Here is a 13,098-nt window from a genome sequence, read left to right on the forward strand (position 1 = left end):
TGGATGGGGGAAGGAGAGGATAGTGACACAATAATAATAATAATAATAATAATAATAATAATAATAATAATAATTTATTTTATTTATATACCGCTATTCCAGAGATCATAGCAGAGAACAGCAAGTAAGCTAATTTGCAAGTAAGCTAATTAGCCCCCAACAGACTGGGTCCTCATTTTAGCGACCTCGGAAGGATGCAAGCCTGAGTTGAGCTTGGGCCCTTTTGCTGGTCTTGAACTCGCAACCTTGTGGTCTTGAGTGAATGGCTGCAGTACAGGCATTTAACCACTGCGCCACCAGGGCTGTGACTGGCCATCGTGTAACTGCCCCAGGAGCAACATTTCACATCTGGGGACTTGTGCAATTGACAGGTCATTTGTGAATTTCTCTTGTCAATGAAAAGGGATGGGTTGATGACAGGGCGGCTATGAATCGCAGGTGTCATTGTGTGATGAGTATTGCCAAAGTCACTTCTTTTTTGGTGTAATCGCAATTTTAAAGCCACATGCAGTAATGTCCTAGAATGCATTCGTAACTGCCTTAGTGAATTCTGGCCCTCATCTATTGCAAAGCAGAGGCTGTCCATATGTGGTTGCTTGCCTGGCATGTGGCAAGACAACAGGGAGGAAAATAGATGTGTCTGAATTCTATTCAACATAGGAAGTGCCCCCAAAAGAATACTCCATAGCTGCTGCTATTGCTATTATTATTATTATTATTATTATTATTATTATTATTATTATTATTAACCTTTATTTATAAAGCACTGTAAATTTACACAGCGCTGTACATACAATCTTTTTAATTGGACGGTTCCCTGGCCTCAGGCTTACAATCTAAAAAGACTCGACACAAAGGGAGTGGTGGTGGGGAAGGGGCCTCTCTAGTAGGATAATACATATAAAATACATAGCAATATAGGAAATGATTCAATAAAACAGACACCAAAAGAACATCAAATAGCAAGTGACAATTATGCAATGCCTGGGAACGCTTCCCTGAACAGGATGGTCTTCAACTCCATTTTGAAGCTGGTTAAAGAAGTGATGGTTCTTGCTTGTGGGGGAAGAAGGTTCCAGGAGTGAGGGGCAGCAAGTGAAAAGGGGCGAATCCTAGATGGGGCAGAGGAAATCCTGGGCTGGGACAGCAGACCTTGACTACCAGAACGGAGGGCCCGAGTAGGAAGGTGAGGAGAAAGAAGGTCTGATAAGTAAGGAGGGCCCAGTCCATGGAGGGCTTTGAACGTCGACAGCAGGAGCTTGTACTGAATGCGGAAAGGGAGGGGGAGCCAGTGAAGGGATGCCAACACAGGAGAGATATGGTCACAGCGGTGGGCAGATGTGATAATGCGTGCAGCTGAATGCTGGACAGAAATTAAAGGACGGAGGTGAGAAAGAGGAAGCCCTGCCAGAAGGATGTTACAGTAATCAAGTCGTGAGATCACTAGGGCATGGACCAGGATCTTGGCAGTAGAGGCGGAGAGATAAGGTTGGATTTTAGCAATATTGTACAAAAAGAATCTACAAGCCTTGGCTGTGGTCTGGATCTGAGGGATACAGGACAGAGAAGAGTCAAAGATAAAACCAAGACTGCGGGCTTGCTGGACTGGTTGAATAGAAATGTTGTCCACAGAGACAGAAAAGGAGTGTTGAAGGGTGGGCTTAGGAGGAAAGACAAGAAGCTCCATCTTGGACATGTTGAGCTTCAAACGCCGATGGCACATCCACTGCGAGACAGCTGTGAGGCAAGACGAAACTTGCTGTTCAAGCCTTGGAGAAAGGTCAGGGGTGGAAAGATACAACTGGGTGTCATCGGCATACAGATGGTAGGAAAAACCAAAAGAGCTGATGAGTTTACCTAAGGACAGTGTGTATGTTCTTGTATGAGAGGCATGCACCTGCCTGAAATAACAGTGTGAACATTCATTCCAGCTATTCAGATGGTGAGGGAACTGAATGCCAAGTGCCCAGTCAGGTGATACAGACCTCCCTCCTGCCATCCAGCAAGGTCATCAAAAGCACTGTGAATTTAATCTCTGAACTTTACTTCATGCTGGTATGTGAGGAATTGCTGAGTCAAGGTGAAACATGCCCCATGGGGGTTGTTCTTTGTTTTCCATATCAACAATCTCTGAATAGCAGCAGTAGACCCAGAATATTTTTGACATATCAGTTTATTCCATCCTGAAAAGAAATGCTTATATTGTTATGAGGCTTATACCCTATAGTGTCTATTCTTCAATAACAGCAAACCCACTCTGAAGATCTAGAATGGAGGCAGGCAGTTTCTGAGGGTGGGTCTCCATTGCCCCCCTGTACCCAACAGAGGTTGCAAGCCCTGCTCTTGCACCATCAGGTCTGTCATGGTAGCAACTCCCTCTCACAAACAATCTCATTCAAAGCATGCAAAGAATATGTGGTTCCTTTTTAAGCTTCATCCCATTTCTGGGAAGCTTCCATCATGGTTGACTTTGAATATTTTCTACTTTGGAGATAAGGATCAGTATCTTGGACAACTTCCAGGTTGTCTGGAATCGAACCCAGAGTGTATTCAACACATCACTGACCCAGGAGCCATTGGCTGCCCTTGTTGTCCCTACATACTCTTATTTTTGTGTGAGGAGTTACTGCCGTGCTGACTTCCAAGATCACAGGTCATCAGCTGTCCTGCTCATACCTTACAATCCACCTGTAGTGCAGTCTCCCTTTTTCTACTGTCTTCCACTTTAGCTAGCATTATTGTCTTTTCCAGTGATGTGTCCATATTTCATGATATGTTCAAAATAGGAAAGTATCACCTTAGCCACTTGGCTTCCAATGAGGGTTCAGGCAGGAGGTTGGACTGGATGGTCCTTGTGGTCTCTTCCAACTCTATGATTCTAGGTATGATTTGATCTAGGACCCATTCACCTGTTCAAGGCTGCAATTGTATCTGTAGACCTCTCCTTAGGCACCATGTGTCAAAAGAGTTTATATTCTTCTTGTCAGCTTTCTTCTCTGTTCAGCTTTCATAGAAATCAGTCATAAAAGTCTCCCACAATCATAAAATCCCCTCAGTCCTACCTTAATGGCTATTAGCTGCTGCAAGTGATAGGGGTCTGTTCTCCTGACAATCAGGGTGCAGCATATTCATGTTTCTACCCCACTCCCACCTGAAATCTCTGGTGCAAGGAGGAATTGCAACAGGGATTCTGTTTTTGATTGTTGCTAATGGGGTTAGTTGGCTGGAGGGGTTGGAAATGTCAGTCTGCTGTGCTCCTATCGACAGAAGAACAGCCCTCCGTCTCTCACAGTGGCTGATGGCCATTAAGGTATGACTGGGGGGAGTTGGGCAGAGGATCAGTTACTTACTGAACTAAGTAGCCAATCTAAAATCTTGGCTGATTGTTATAACTCTACTTTACAGAGCACAGTCCTTTATTTGGAGATAGTATTCTGTTTGAAAAGCTGCCCTGTTTAAGTCCAGTCTAAAAATAACAGTAAGGGAGATTCAGGCCTTGAAGTTGCCTGTCAACTATTCACAGCCAGGCAACGCAACTGAGCAGGTATACAAATCAGAGGCTCAGTCTTCCTCACTGTGCATTTCTATTAAAATTATAGTAATTCTTCCTCAGCTTTCACCTTTCCAAATGCATTAGTATTTACAAATATTAAGAAAATGTGTATCCCTTTTGTCTTCTTTTGGCTATGCATTTTCTCCTTTTTTGGGGAGACATAGTATTCGCCTCTGTGCCTTCAGGTAATCAGCTGGACAGAAGCAAGAGAACCAAAGGGATTGGGTTAGGACATAGTCTTACATGCATTCTGTTTCTTCCATGCTTTGTTGGACTTATTCTGTAGCTCAAAATGTAGCTACATCAGGGCACGATGTGTATATGTATTGTAGTCACATTACCAATGTGACCTAAAGCATGAATGGGCAACTGCATGGGGGCTAGAGACCAAATCCCACAGCAAGCACAAATATCTCTATTTTCCTCTGCAGACCCTCTCAAAATGGCAAGAGGAAGAGATTTTTACTTTCTATTATTATTATTAACCTTTATTTATAAAGCGCTGTAAATTTACACAGCGCTGTACATACAATCTTTTTAATTAGACGGTTCCCTGCCCTCAGGCTTACAATCTAAAAAGACATGACATAAAAGGAGAAGGGAAAGGTGGTGGGGCTAGTAGGCTAATACATATAAAGTACATAGCAATACAAGAAATGGTTCGATAAAACAGACATCAAAAGAACATCAAATAGCAAGCGACAATTATGCAATGCCTGGGAACACTTCTCTGAATAGGATGGTCTTCAACTCTGTTTTCTATTGCCATTTTGAGAGGGACTGCAGAGGAAAACAGAAGTATTTGGAAGTAGTGCAGGAGACAGTGTTTTGTAATCAAAGAACTTCAGGAAGCCATCCCATATGACTAAATTGGCTCATTGTCATCTTCCATATCTATATTTATCTCTGTCTCACCAGTCCTGAGATACCAGTTCTAGGACTTCAGCTGTCCATTCATGAATATCAATTGGAAAGTGGGATTTCCAGTCCTGTAAAACCAATAACTTAGCAACTAAAGCAGCATATCAAATCAAGTTTCATGCATCTTATTTAGGGTCTGCTCTGCTGGAATGTATCCAAGCACCAAGTGAACCAAGGAAAATTTACAGACTGTGCCTAGTATAAGATGGAATCTTTTTTCCCCAAAACCCACAGATTAATTTACAGTTCCAGTACATGTTTAGAAAAGTAAGATCTAATTCTCCACATCTCCAACAAGTTGAGCTATCAAAATAGTTTTGTTTGACAAGCATGCACTAGATACCACACACAGCTGATGCAATTAGCATTGTAAAATCTCTGCATATCAAATGCAAAGAGTCCTTTAACAACATGTCTGGTCTGGCTTTGGGACTGGATGTAGTTTAAAAACAAAACTGAATTAAGATCCAGTACTCACCAAGTGCTCCTTCTGCAGTTATTGAAATGTTTATGGGACCCAAATCAGATACCATATTTTGTTAAAATATTGATATATAGTGGAACCAGGTATTTCCAGTAAGATATTTCAATTGGGTAGGCTCATTTATTCCAAATAAAGAAGTTAATAGATAATAAAGTTGATGCCAGGATCACTGTTGATGATTAGACAGCATGTATATGTTTATACATCCCCAAAATATGATAATAAATCATGTGAGTTAAAGAACTGAGGAGTATGGAAATAACTGGGGAGTTTATCGCACACATGTTTGTAAATGTTCCAAGGTCTCAATGGTAATGGAACGGAACGGATTTTATCGCATAGCCTCGTTACCAAGATGTTTGCAATGGGTTCCCGTTCCGTTCCGTTCACGTAAAATGTCTCCGACAATTCTCTTCCATCCTCCCTCACCAGTAAACATTATGAGAACGGAAAATCCTCTGTGTGCGATATCCTAGGCATTCCAATTGCATCCCCGTCCCATTCCTACAGTTATGACGGGCCATCATGATATCTTTCCTTTACCAGGTTCCCTTGCAAGATGTTTTAATGACTTTCATTCCTCAAAATTATAGAACATCTAGACATGTCTCTATATGAAAAATAAAGCAGGAAACAGTGTTTGATACCAGAAAAAGATTTCAGGTAGGTATGGAGTACTTCTACCAGATCAAAAAAAATTGAACGTTTCATGCGGAAATGTGTCTCCCACATGTCGTCATCCCACAAAGTCATCACCTCTTCACGCCACCAACTCTTCCTAAGAATTGGATGTAACCACCATCTCTGAGGTGATGGAAATGTGGATAGCCATTCAAGGAGATCTGTGGGGGGTGCGTCCTCTACATCCATGAGCTCAGCAAGGGCATGTCTGAGAGCAACTTTTTAAAAAAAACAAGCAGTACATAAGTGTCCTCCTTCTTCTCTGTTCCTGCTCCATTATCAGGTAACGGGAGATGGTATGGAGAAGGACCAAAACATGAGAACCCATCTTAGAATAGAACACACAGGGAACGAGAATGCCCCAAGCTCCCTTTGAAAACTGCGCACAAATTTCTTTGTAAACTGCGCATGCGCAAAGACAGGGGATGGTCGGGGCATCATCAGGATGGGACCTGGCTGTGCGGTGATATCCGTTCACAGCGAGGTCCAAAAATGACAACAGGTCATTTTCTCCGTTAGCAGTGTGCGATAGCGATCGTTCTTTTCGCGTTCACATAACGCTAAGAAGACTTAATGCGATAGCATTCATCGTCAGCCCGTTTCCTGATCCTTGTCAACAGGAACAGAACGGGAAAACTGTGAGTGTGATAAGGTTCTGGGTAAATTCAGTTCTGCCCACCCCCAGTACCAAGTTAGCCTGGTTCAGTGACTTATATTTTGTGTGGTCACATTTTAGCTGACTTACTAATATCTTGCATCCTGTTTGGTGCTGCTCAGTAAGCCTTCACCTAAGTACTTTGGACATTAGAAAGTTTAGCTGATTGGCTGTCAGAACAGAAAAATAACTACTCAACTGTATAGATAGCTGAATTTCCAAAAACTGTAATTCTTACCATTTAGTAACCTGGTCATATCCCACCCCTGTATGTTCATCTCCTTTCTTTATATAAATTTTAGCAAATATTGCCAAGAGATGAGGTTTGGGCTTGACAATATCATGTAAGAGCCTCCAGTCCACGTGCATCCTGAAAAAAATTAACAGTAACAGGGTGGAGAAAAGGAGCAGATCAACAGAGGACACTATCGTTGCCTCATTTTATACTACCTTAAGGAAAGAAAAATGACAGCACAGATATCCCCATTGCAGCTTAGCTCTGGTTACTGCAAGGGGTGGTCTTTTCCCAAATGTCTCTCTGAATCCCCTTTTGGGTATGTACAAGTCTCACAAATATTTGTCAAGGTCAGAGGCAAACTTTACTCATTAGAGACTTAGGATGCTGACCTTATTCCCTATAAATCTGGGCTGCCAGATGCTCTCACTTGATTTGATTGACTTCATTGCAGGATATGTGCCACATCCATATATAGGCCCAGCCATTTACAAAAGCCAAAGCTTACTGCACCAGGTCTCAAGTTAGTCTTCTCCTCAAGGGATCTAACCAAATGCAAACAAAATACACATAGCAAGCTTTCAAAGCTGCACTAAAAGTATCACTGTTTTGTGGATTTGGGACATTATTGTACAATTTATTAGGATATAACTTGTTGTGAACTAGATTGCATTGGATGAAGTAAACTCCAGTCCATGAAAACTTAAGAGAGAGATAAGTCTGTTAGTCTTTATTAGATCTTGGAAAATCTACTCTTTTTTTCTTTTCCTTTTTTCTTTTCTTTTCTTTCTTTCTTTCTTTCTTTTTTTTTTTTGGGACTAGCATTCCCAAAAGCTTCAGTTCAAAAAAGTATGTTGGCTCTAGGATTCTGGAAATTGTAGTTTGTAAAAAGGAACACGTACAAGCTGTGGAGCATCACAAGGTTTTTGTACTTTTAGTACATCTCCTAGGCTCCTGCTTAAGATAAAAAGACATGTGAAAACAAATCTATGTACAGTTTGTAATTACCAATGTATATATGAGAGCCAACATGGTGTAGTGGTTTGAGTGTTCGACTACAGCTCTGAATATCAGGGTTCAGTTCCCTGGCTTGCTGCAGTGGCAGAGACCTCCTGATGAGGAAACCTCTACCACCAAAGCAAAGCAGAGAGCCAAGAACTCCTCTGCTGGCTTTGCCATGACAATGGAGACCGCCACATGGGGAGACCTCTGCCACCATGCCAATGAGAGGGCCAAGTACACTCTTTTGGCAGCTGCCCCCTCCCCCCGGCAACCCCCATAAACACACTGGGTGACACCAGCAGTGGGGACGCCACTGTTTCTAAATACATACTTCTCCAAATTCCTCAGAATGAAGCTAGCCCTTTGCATAAAGATATTCACTCACAAAGCAATTGGGACAAAGCTCTCCTTTTAATGATTCAAGTTGCTGTTGCAAGAAGAGGGCCTGATAATGCTCACCCCAGTTTTTCCACTTCCCTGTGCCTGCTGCCCGGTTCCTCTTTATTAAACAGAGAAATCATCCTCCAGCTATGTCTGATGCTATCTCTCTTGAGGGAAAGAAGGTCATAAGGGCAGTGAGGTGGCCTGGGCTGAAAGCCCCAGGAAACAAGCATTGCACGCAATTGTCTGAGTCACTCATTTATCATGACTCAATCTCCAAACTGGTCACCTGAGCTTGAAGGTGGTCTGCTGAATGGCTAGACTTGCATCCATCATTGCTCAATGGTGGGATTTCACTCATTTCTGGTTCAGTTTTTGTGCTCTGGCACTGACTTTTTAACTCCATATCTTCCATATGCCCCATCTTTCCCATGTAAAATGACTTATGGGAATCCTAGGAGCTATAATCTAATACATTGGGGGTTAGGAGGAGATAAACTAGCACACATTGGCCTTCAACTGTTGAGTTATGAGTAGAGCAAAAATAGATTGCTAATGAATCCATGATAGATTATAGTTGTTAAAGCATGACCATTCAAGTGGTGTCAAAGTGGATTATTTCTGCAGTGTGGATACAGCCCTAGTGTCCATGGACCAGTCATTCTTTCTGAACCTGCACAGCTTTTAAGAGTTGCTGTGCAGTTCAACAGCAAAAGGGAAGAGTCTTCAGATCACTGTATGAAAAGCAGGATATACATGTAATGAATCAATAAAGCAAATAATAAAATGTTTAAACAAAACATTTTAACAGTAAAAAAGGGGGGAAATCCTGAAAATTGCAGTTCCATGTTAAAGGTTACAGTTAAAAGTGGAGATTGCTCGGACCTCTGTTTATCCTCAGAGGACTTCTTTTTCTCATGAATGAGATACTAGACTTAAGGTCACCCAAAATATGTTTCAAATTGTCTGTCATCTTGTGAAGGCTACACATGGTATGCATTGTCTGTTGATGTTTTTCAGGCATTAGAGTAATGTTTATCATTTCATTAGCCTTTTGCCTGATAATGAAACAGGGAAATTATCATTTACTATTCTTTACAGCATTTGCAGGAAATAATAACTTTACAGGAACAGGTTGACTCAACCAATTTGTAAACATTAACAGAATCTACATTTTTGATTGCCATGGACTATGTAGCGGAATAACAGGAAGCAGCAATGGAAGAGGTGGGGGCACTCTTTTGGACTGGGATAAAGACAACAGACATTAATCCATATTCACAAACCATCCTATTATCAAAACTTATTGCCTGTTAGGTTTCAAAACTGCTTATTCTTTTACATATTAAAAGTGACTGACCTTGGCTAACAAAAGACTCATTTTTAAAGAAAATTCTGCTGTGCAGCTCCATAAAAATTAAAATTATCCAGTCAAGCCTTACAGGCAATAATAAAATTGGATTGCATGTTTTGACAGCACATTCATAACATTTTGCTGGATTTCCAAGCTTATGGATAAATCTTCATGAAGTGCTAGGGCTTTGTTTTTTCCCCATATGCCATAATGTTTTGCTGGTACATGCCTGTTCATGTCCTGTTTCACCACTGTTTACAACTGAGTGTTGTGAGTCACTCCACTAAGTAACAAGATCCAGCATAACAGCAGACCATCAACTGCAAGCATTCATCTTGTCACCTTCTTGTGGTGCTTCAGTTGCCTTAGTTGAAAGGGTGTTATAAATAAATACAGTAAATGTTGTTGTTGTTGTTGTTGTTCAAGAAAACAAGAGTGAGGAAACAATGAAGAAGCTAAGCCAGGCGCAAACACTGGTTACTACAAAGACATTTTAAAAGGAGGAAGAGGAGGAGAAGGATTACTATGGCGGTTTACAGACCGCCAAATAGTACGTATACAATACGTACTAGGGTTAGGAAGGGGCGGTGCTTCCGCACCCCCCTAACCCTAGTACGTATTGAATACGTACAAGATGGCGGCGCCCTGTTCATACGGGCGCCACCATCTTTACGTACTGGACGCACAGCGTCCAGACGTGTTGCACCGCTTATGACGTAGCGAGCGCGCCCCTGGCGCCTCGCTACGTCGCAAACGCGACGCTAAAAGAAGCTCCATTTTGGAGCTTCTTTTTTCGGTCCGCGCGGGAGTCGGGCCATCTGAAGGCTCCGGCTCCCCCGCGGACCTACTGGCGGCGACGGCAGACCGCCGCAAAGCGGCGGTCTGTACCCCGCCAATGTATGGCTGCTGCTGAATTGCAGAATTAATGCAGTCTGGTCCCACTTTAACTGTCAGGGCTCTATTTTATGGAATACTTGGATTTGTAGTTTGTTGTGGCATGAGACCTCTCTGATAGAGAAGGCTAAATATCTTACATAACTACAAATCCCAGTATTCTCTAGCACTGAGCCATGATAGTTAAAGCTGTGTCAAACTACATTAATTCTGCTGCGTGGATGGAGCCTAAGTTTGGGGGAAAGACCATCAGGGAGGTTGAGTAGTAAGGGCTGATGGAGTGGGAGGTCTTTGAGTAAGAGAACAATGGTCTGCAGCAATTGGTTTTCTCCCCAACCTATTTTGGATGCACCAGGGAGCTTTCATTAATCCAGCCTCACTCACGTCAAGGTAAAGTCATGAGTCTGCCTAGGTTGCCTTATCATTCCTTTTTACACTTACAAGAGTGAAAACAACCTCATTCCCATATATATTATGATTTGAACCTGGCTGCATCAGTTTACATCCAGTCTTGTTGAGCCCTCCTCCTCCCAGTTTTCTTCATCTTAGATTATATACCCTTTATTTCGGTCCTGAAAAACCACACTATGAGGAAAATTGGAAATTCCTCCTGGACAGAAGGTCGAAATGGAGAACAGGTCCTGGCAAAGGAGAACCTCTGGTCACCCTGCAGTCTTATCATCTGGATAAAGTGGAATAGAATTTATATTATAATTAATGTTCTACGTCTCAATTTCTCTGAACCCTATTGAGCACTACAGAAGAGGAAGTTCATCATTAATAATACACATTTCTCTAAATACAAATCTCAGTGGAGTATATCACACGGAGCTTTTTGGAGATTTTTCAGCTCAGATCTGGGGTGACTGCAGGTCCAATGATGCGAATTCACATCATAATGTGAATGTTTTATCGCATGCGATTCATTTCTATGGAAGCTCCTTCCATGGCGCTTCCTCAGTGAATCCAAAGTGACTCCTCATTTTGGTGAATTCAGTACAAAAGTGAATTCACAGAATTCGCATTCAAGTTTCACTTCTATTTCACTCCAAATTGGTCTGGTGAGGAATGCAATTTTGCTTCTATCCTGGTACACCCCCCCCCCAAAAAAAACCACCTCCAAAGAGGCAAATTTCCCATGATGCTGCACTGCAATTTTGCCCCAATTCCTTCCGTTGCTCAGAAGGGTAGATGACAGTGATGGAGGGAATGAAACAGGAGGAGTCTGGGGGGAGAGATGGGAGCAATGGAGGGGCCATTGGAGGCTGGGGGGGAGCAACAAACTCCAGCTCCCAGAATTCCATAGGACCCCACAACAAACTTCAATTCCCAGAATTCCATAGCATTGAGCCAGGACGGTTAAAGTGGAGTCAAACCAGATTATTTCCCACTGCAGTTGCAACCTCCTTCAGATCCAGAGGGTTTACTTCCAAATAGACCTGCAACTTCTACACTGATTATTTTGCAGTGAAAGAAATTTATTATTACATTATTATTAATAAATTTCTTTCACTGCAAAATAATAATAATAATAATAATAATAATAATAATAATAATAATTTTGCTGGTGATACATTCGGATGAAGCAGAGGGCATTTAGAGATAGATAACACATTTGGATGAAGCAGAGGGCATGTAGGGATAGGTGACATTCCCTGTTATTCATGTGAGGCTAGCATTCACGTGAAACTGGAAAGGGATGGAGGGAATGAAACGAAGGGTAGATTTACATCTAGATGACATATGTGAAGGGAATAAACAAGAGGCTGGAGGGAAAGATGAGAGCAAAGAGGGGGGCACAAGAGCCTGGGGCGGAGGCTCCAATTCCCAAAATTCCATAGCCTCGAGCCAAGGACCTCACAACAAAGTCCAACTTCCATAATAATAATAATATTAATAATAATTTATTATTTTAAAAATAATAACAATAATTTATTATTTTAAAATAATAATGATATTAAAATAATAATTAATTTTAAAAATAATAATAATAATAGGTTATTAGTTTGCTGAGGCACCAGAGCTCTCTGGTAGACAAGGCTCAATGTCTCACGACACTACAGTTCCCAGAATTCCATAGCACTGAGCCAGGACAGTGAAAGTGGAGTTAAAATGGATTATTTCCCAAGTACAGATACAACCTAAGAGAAGGCAACTGTTACAAAGGGAAGGAGAGTGGATTGGATTCAGGGAGGTGGTATTTTAGGGAACATGGAGAATAAGGGAAACTGGATCTTTTCTGCAATTCTCCAAAATGGGTCTCCTTCAGATCCAAAGGATTTACTTCCAAGTAAACCTGCAGCTTCTACACTGATTATTTTGCAGTGAATAATAATAATAATAATAATAATTCCATAATAATAATAATAATAATAATAATAATAATAATAATAATAATAAATGGATGGGAGCTCTGACACGGAGGATAGATATAGATGTGGCTGAAATGGATGAGGAGAATGACACGAGGATAGATGTGGATGTGGCTGAAATGGATGGGGGCTGGAGGACCCGTTTGAATTTGGCTGCCAGGATGGGGAAATGGAAGGGAATCATTCACGTGAGGCTGTCATTCCCGTGAAAGTGGAACCAGGCACCCTTCTTCACCCCGGAAGTGCAAAGGTTCAGGATGCGTTCAGACCCCCACTGAGCATGCGCAAGGGTCCCAATTCGAATCAAGTTGAATCCACATGGTTTGTACTGGTGTGGTAATACAATGTGCACTCACTCCGCTTTGCATGAATCCGCATCACGTGACTTGCCTTGGATTCGAGTTCTCCTCGATTCAGAAGGGCAACAGAAGGGCAGCCAGGTGTGATAAAACATTCATGTTACAATGTGAATTCACATTGCTGAACCAGGAGTCACCCCGGATCTGAGCTGCATAAACCTCAGTGTGATAAACTCCAATGTTTTATTTAAGAAGTCACTTTCATTT

This window comes from Sceloporus undulatus, chromosome 4, assembly GCF_019175285.1.
Source record: "Sceloporus undulatus isolate JIND9_A2432 ecotype Alabama chromosome 4, SceUnd_v1.1, whole genome shotgun sequence".
NCBI classification, from domain to species: domain Eukaryota; kingdom Metazoa; phylum Chordata; class Lepidosauria; order Squamata; family Phrynosomatidae; genus Sceloporus; species Sceloporus undulatus.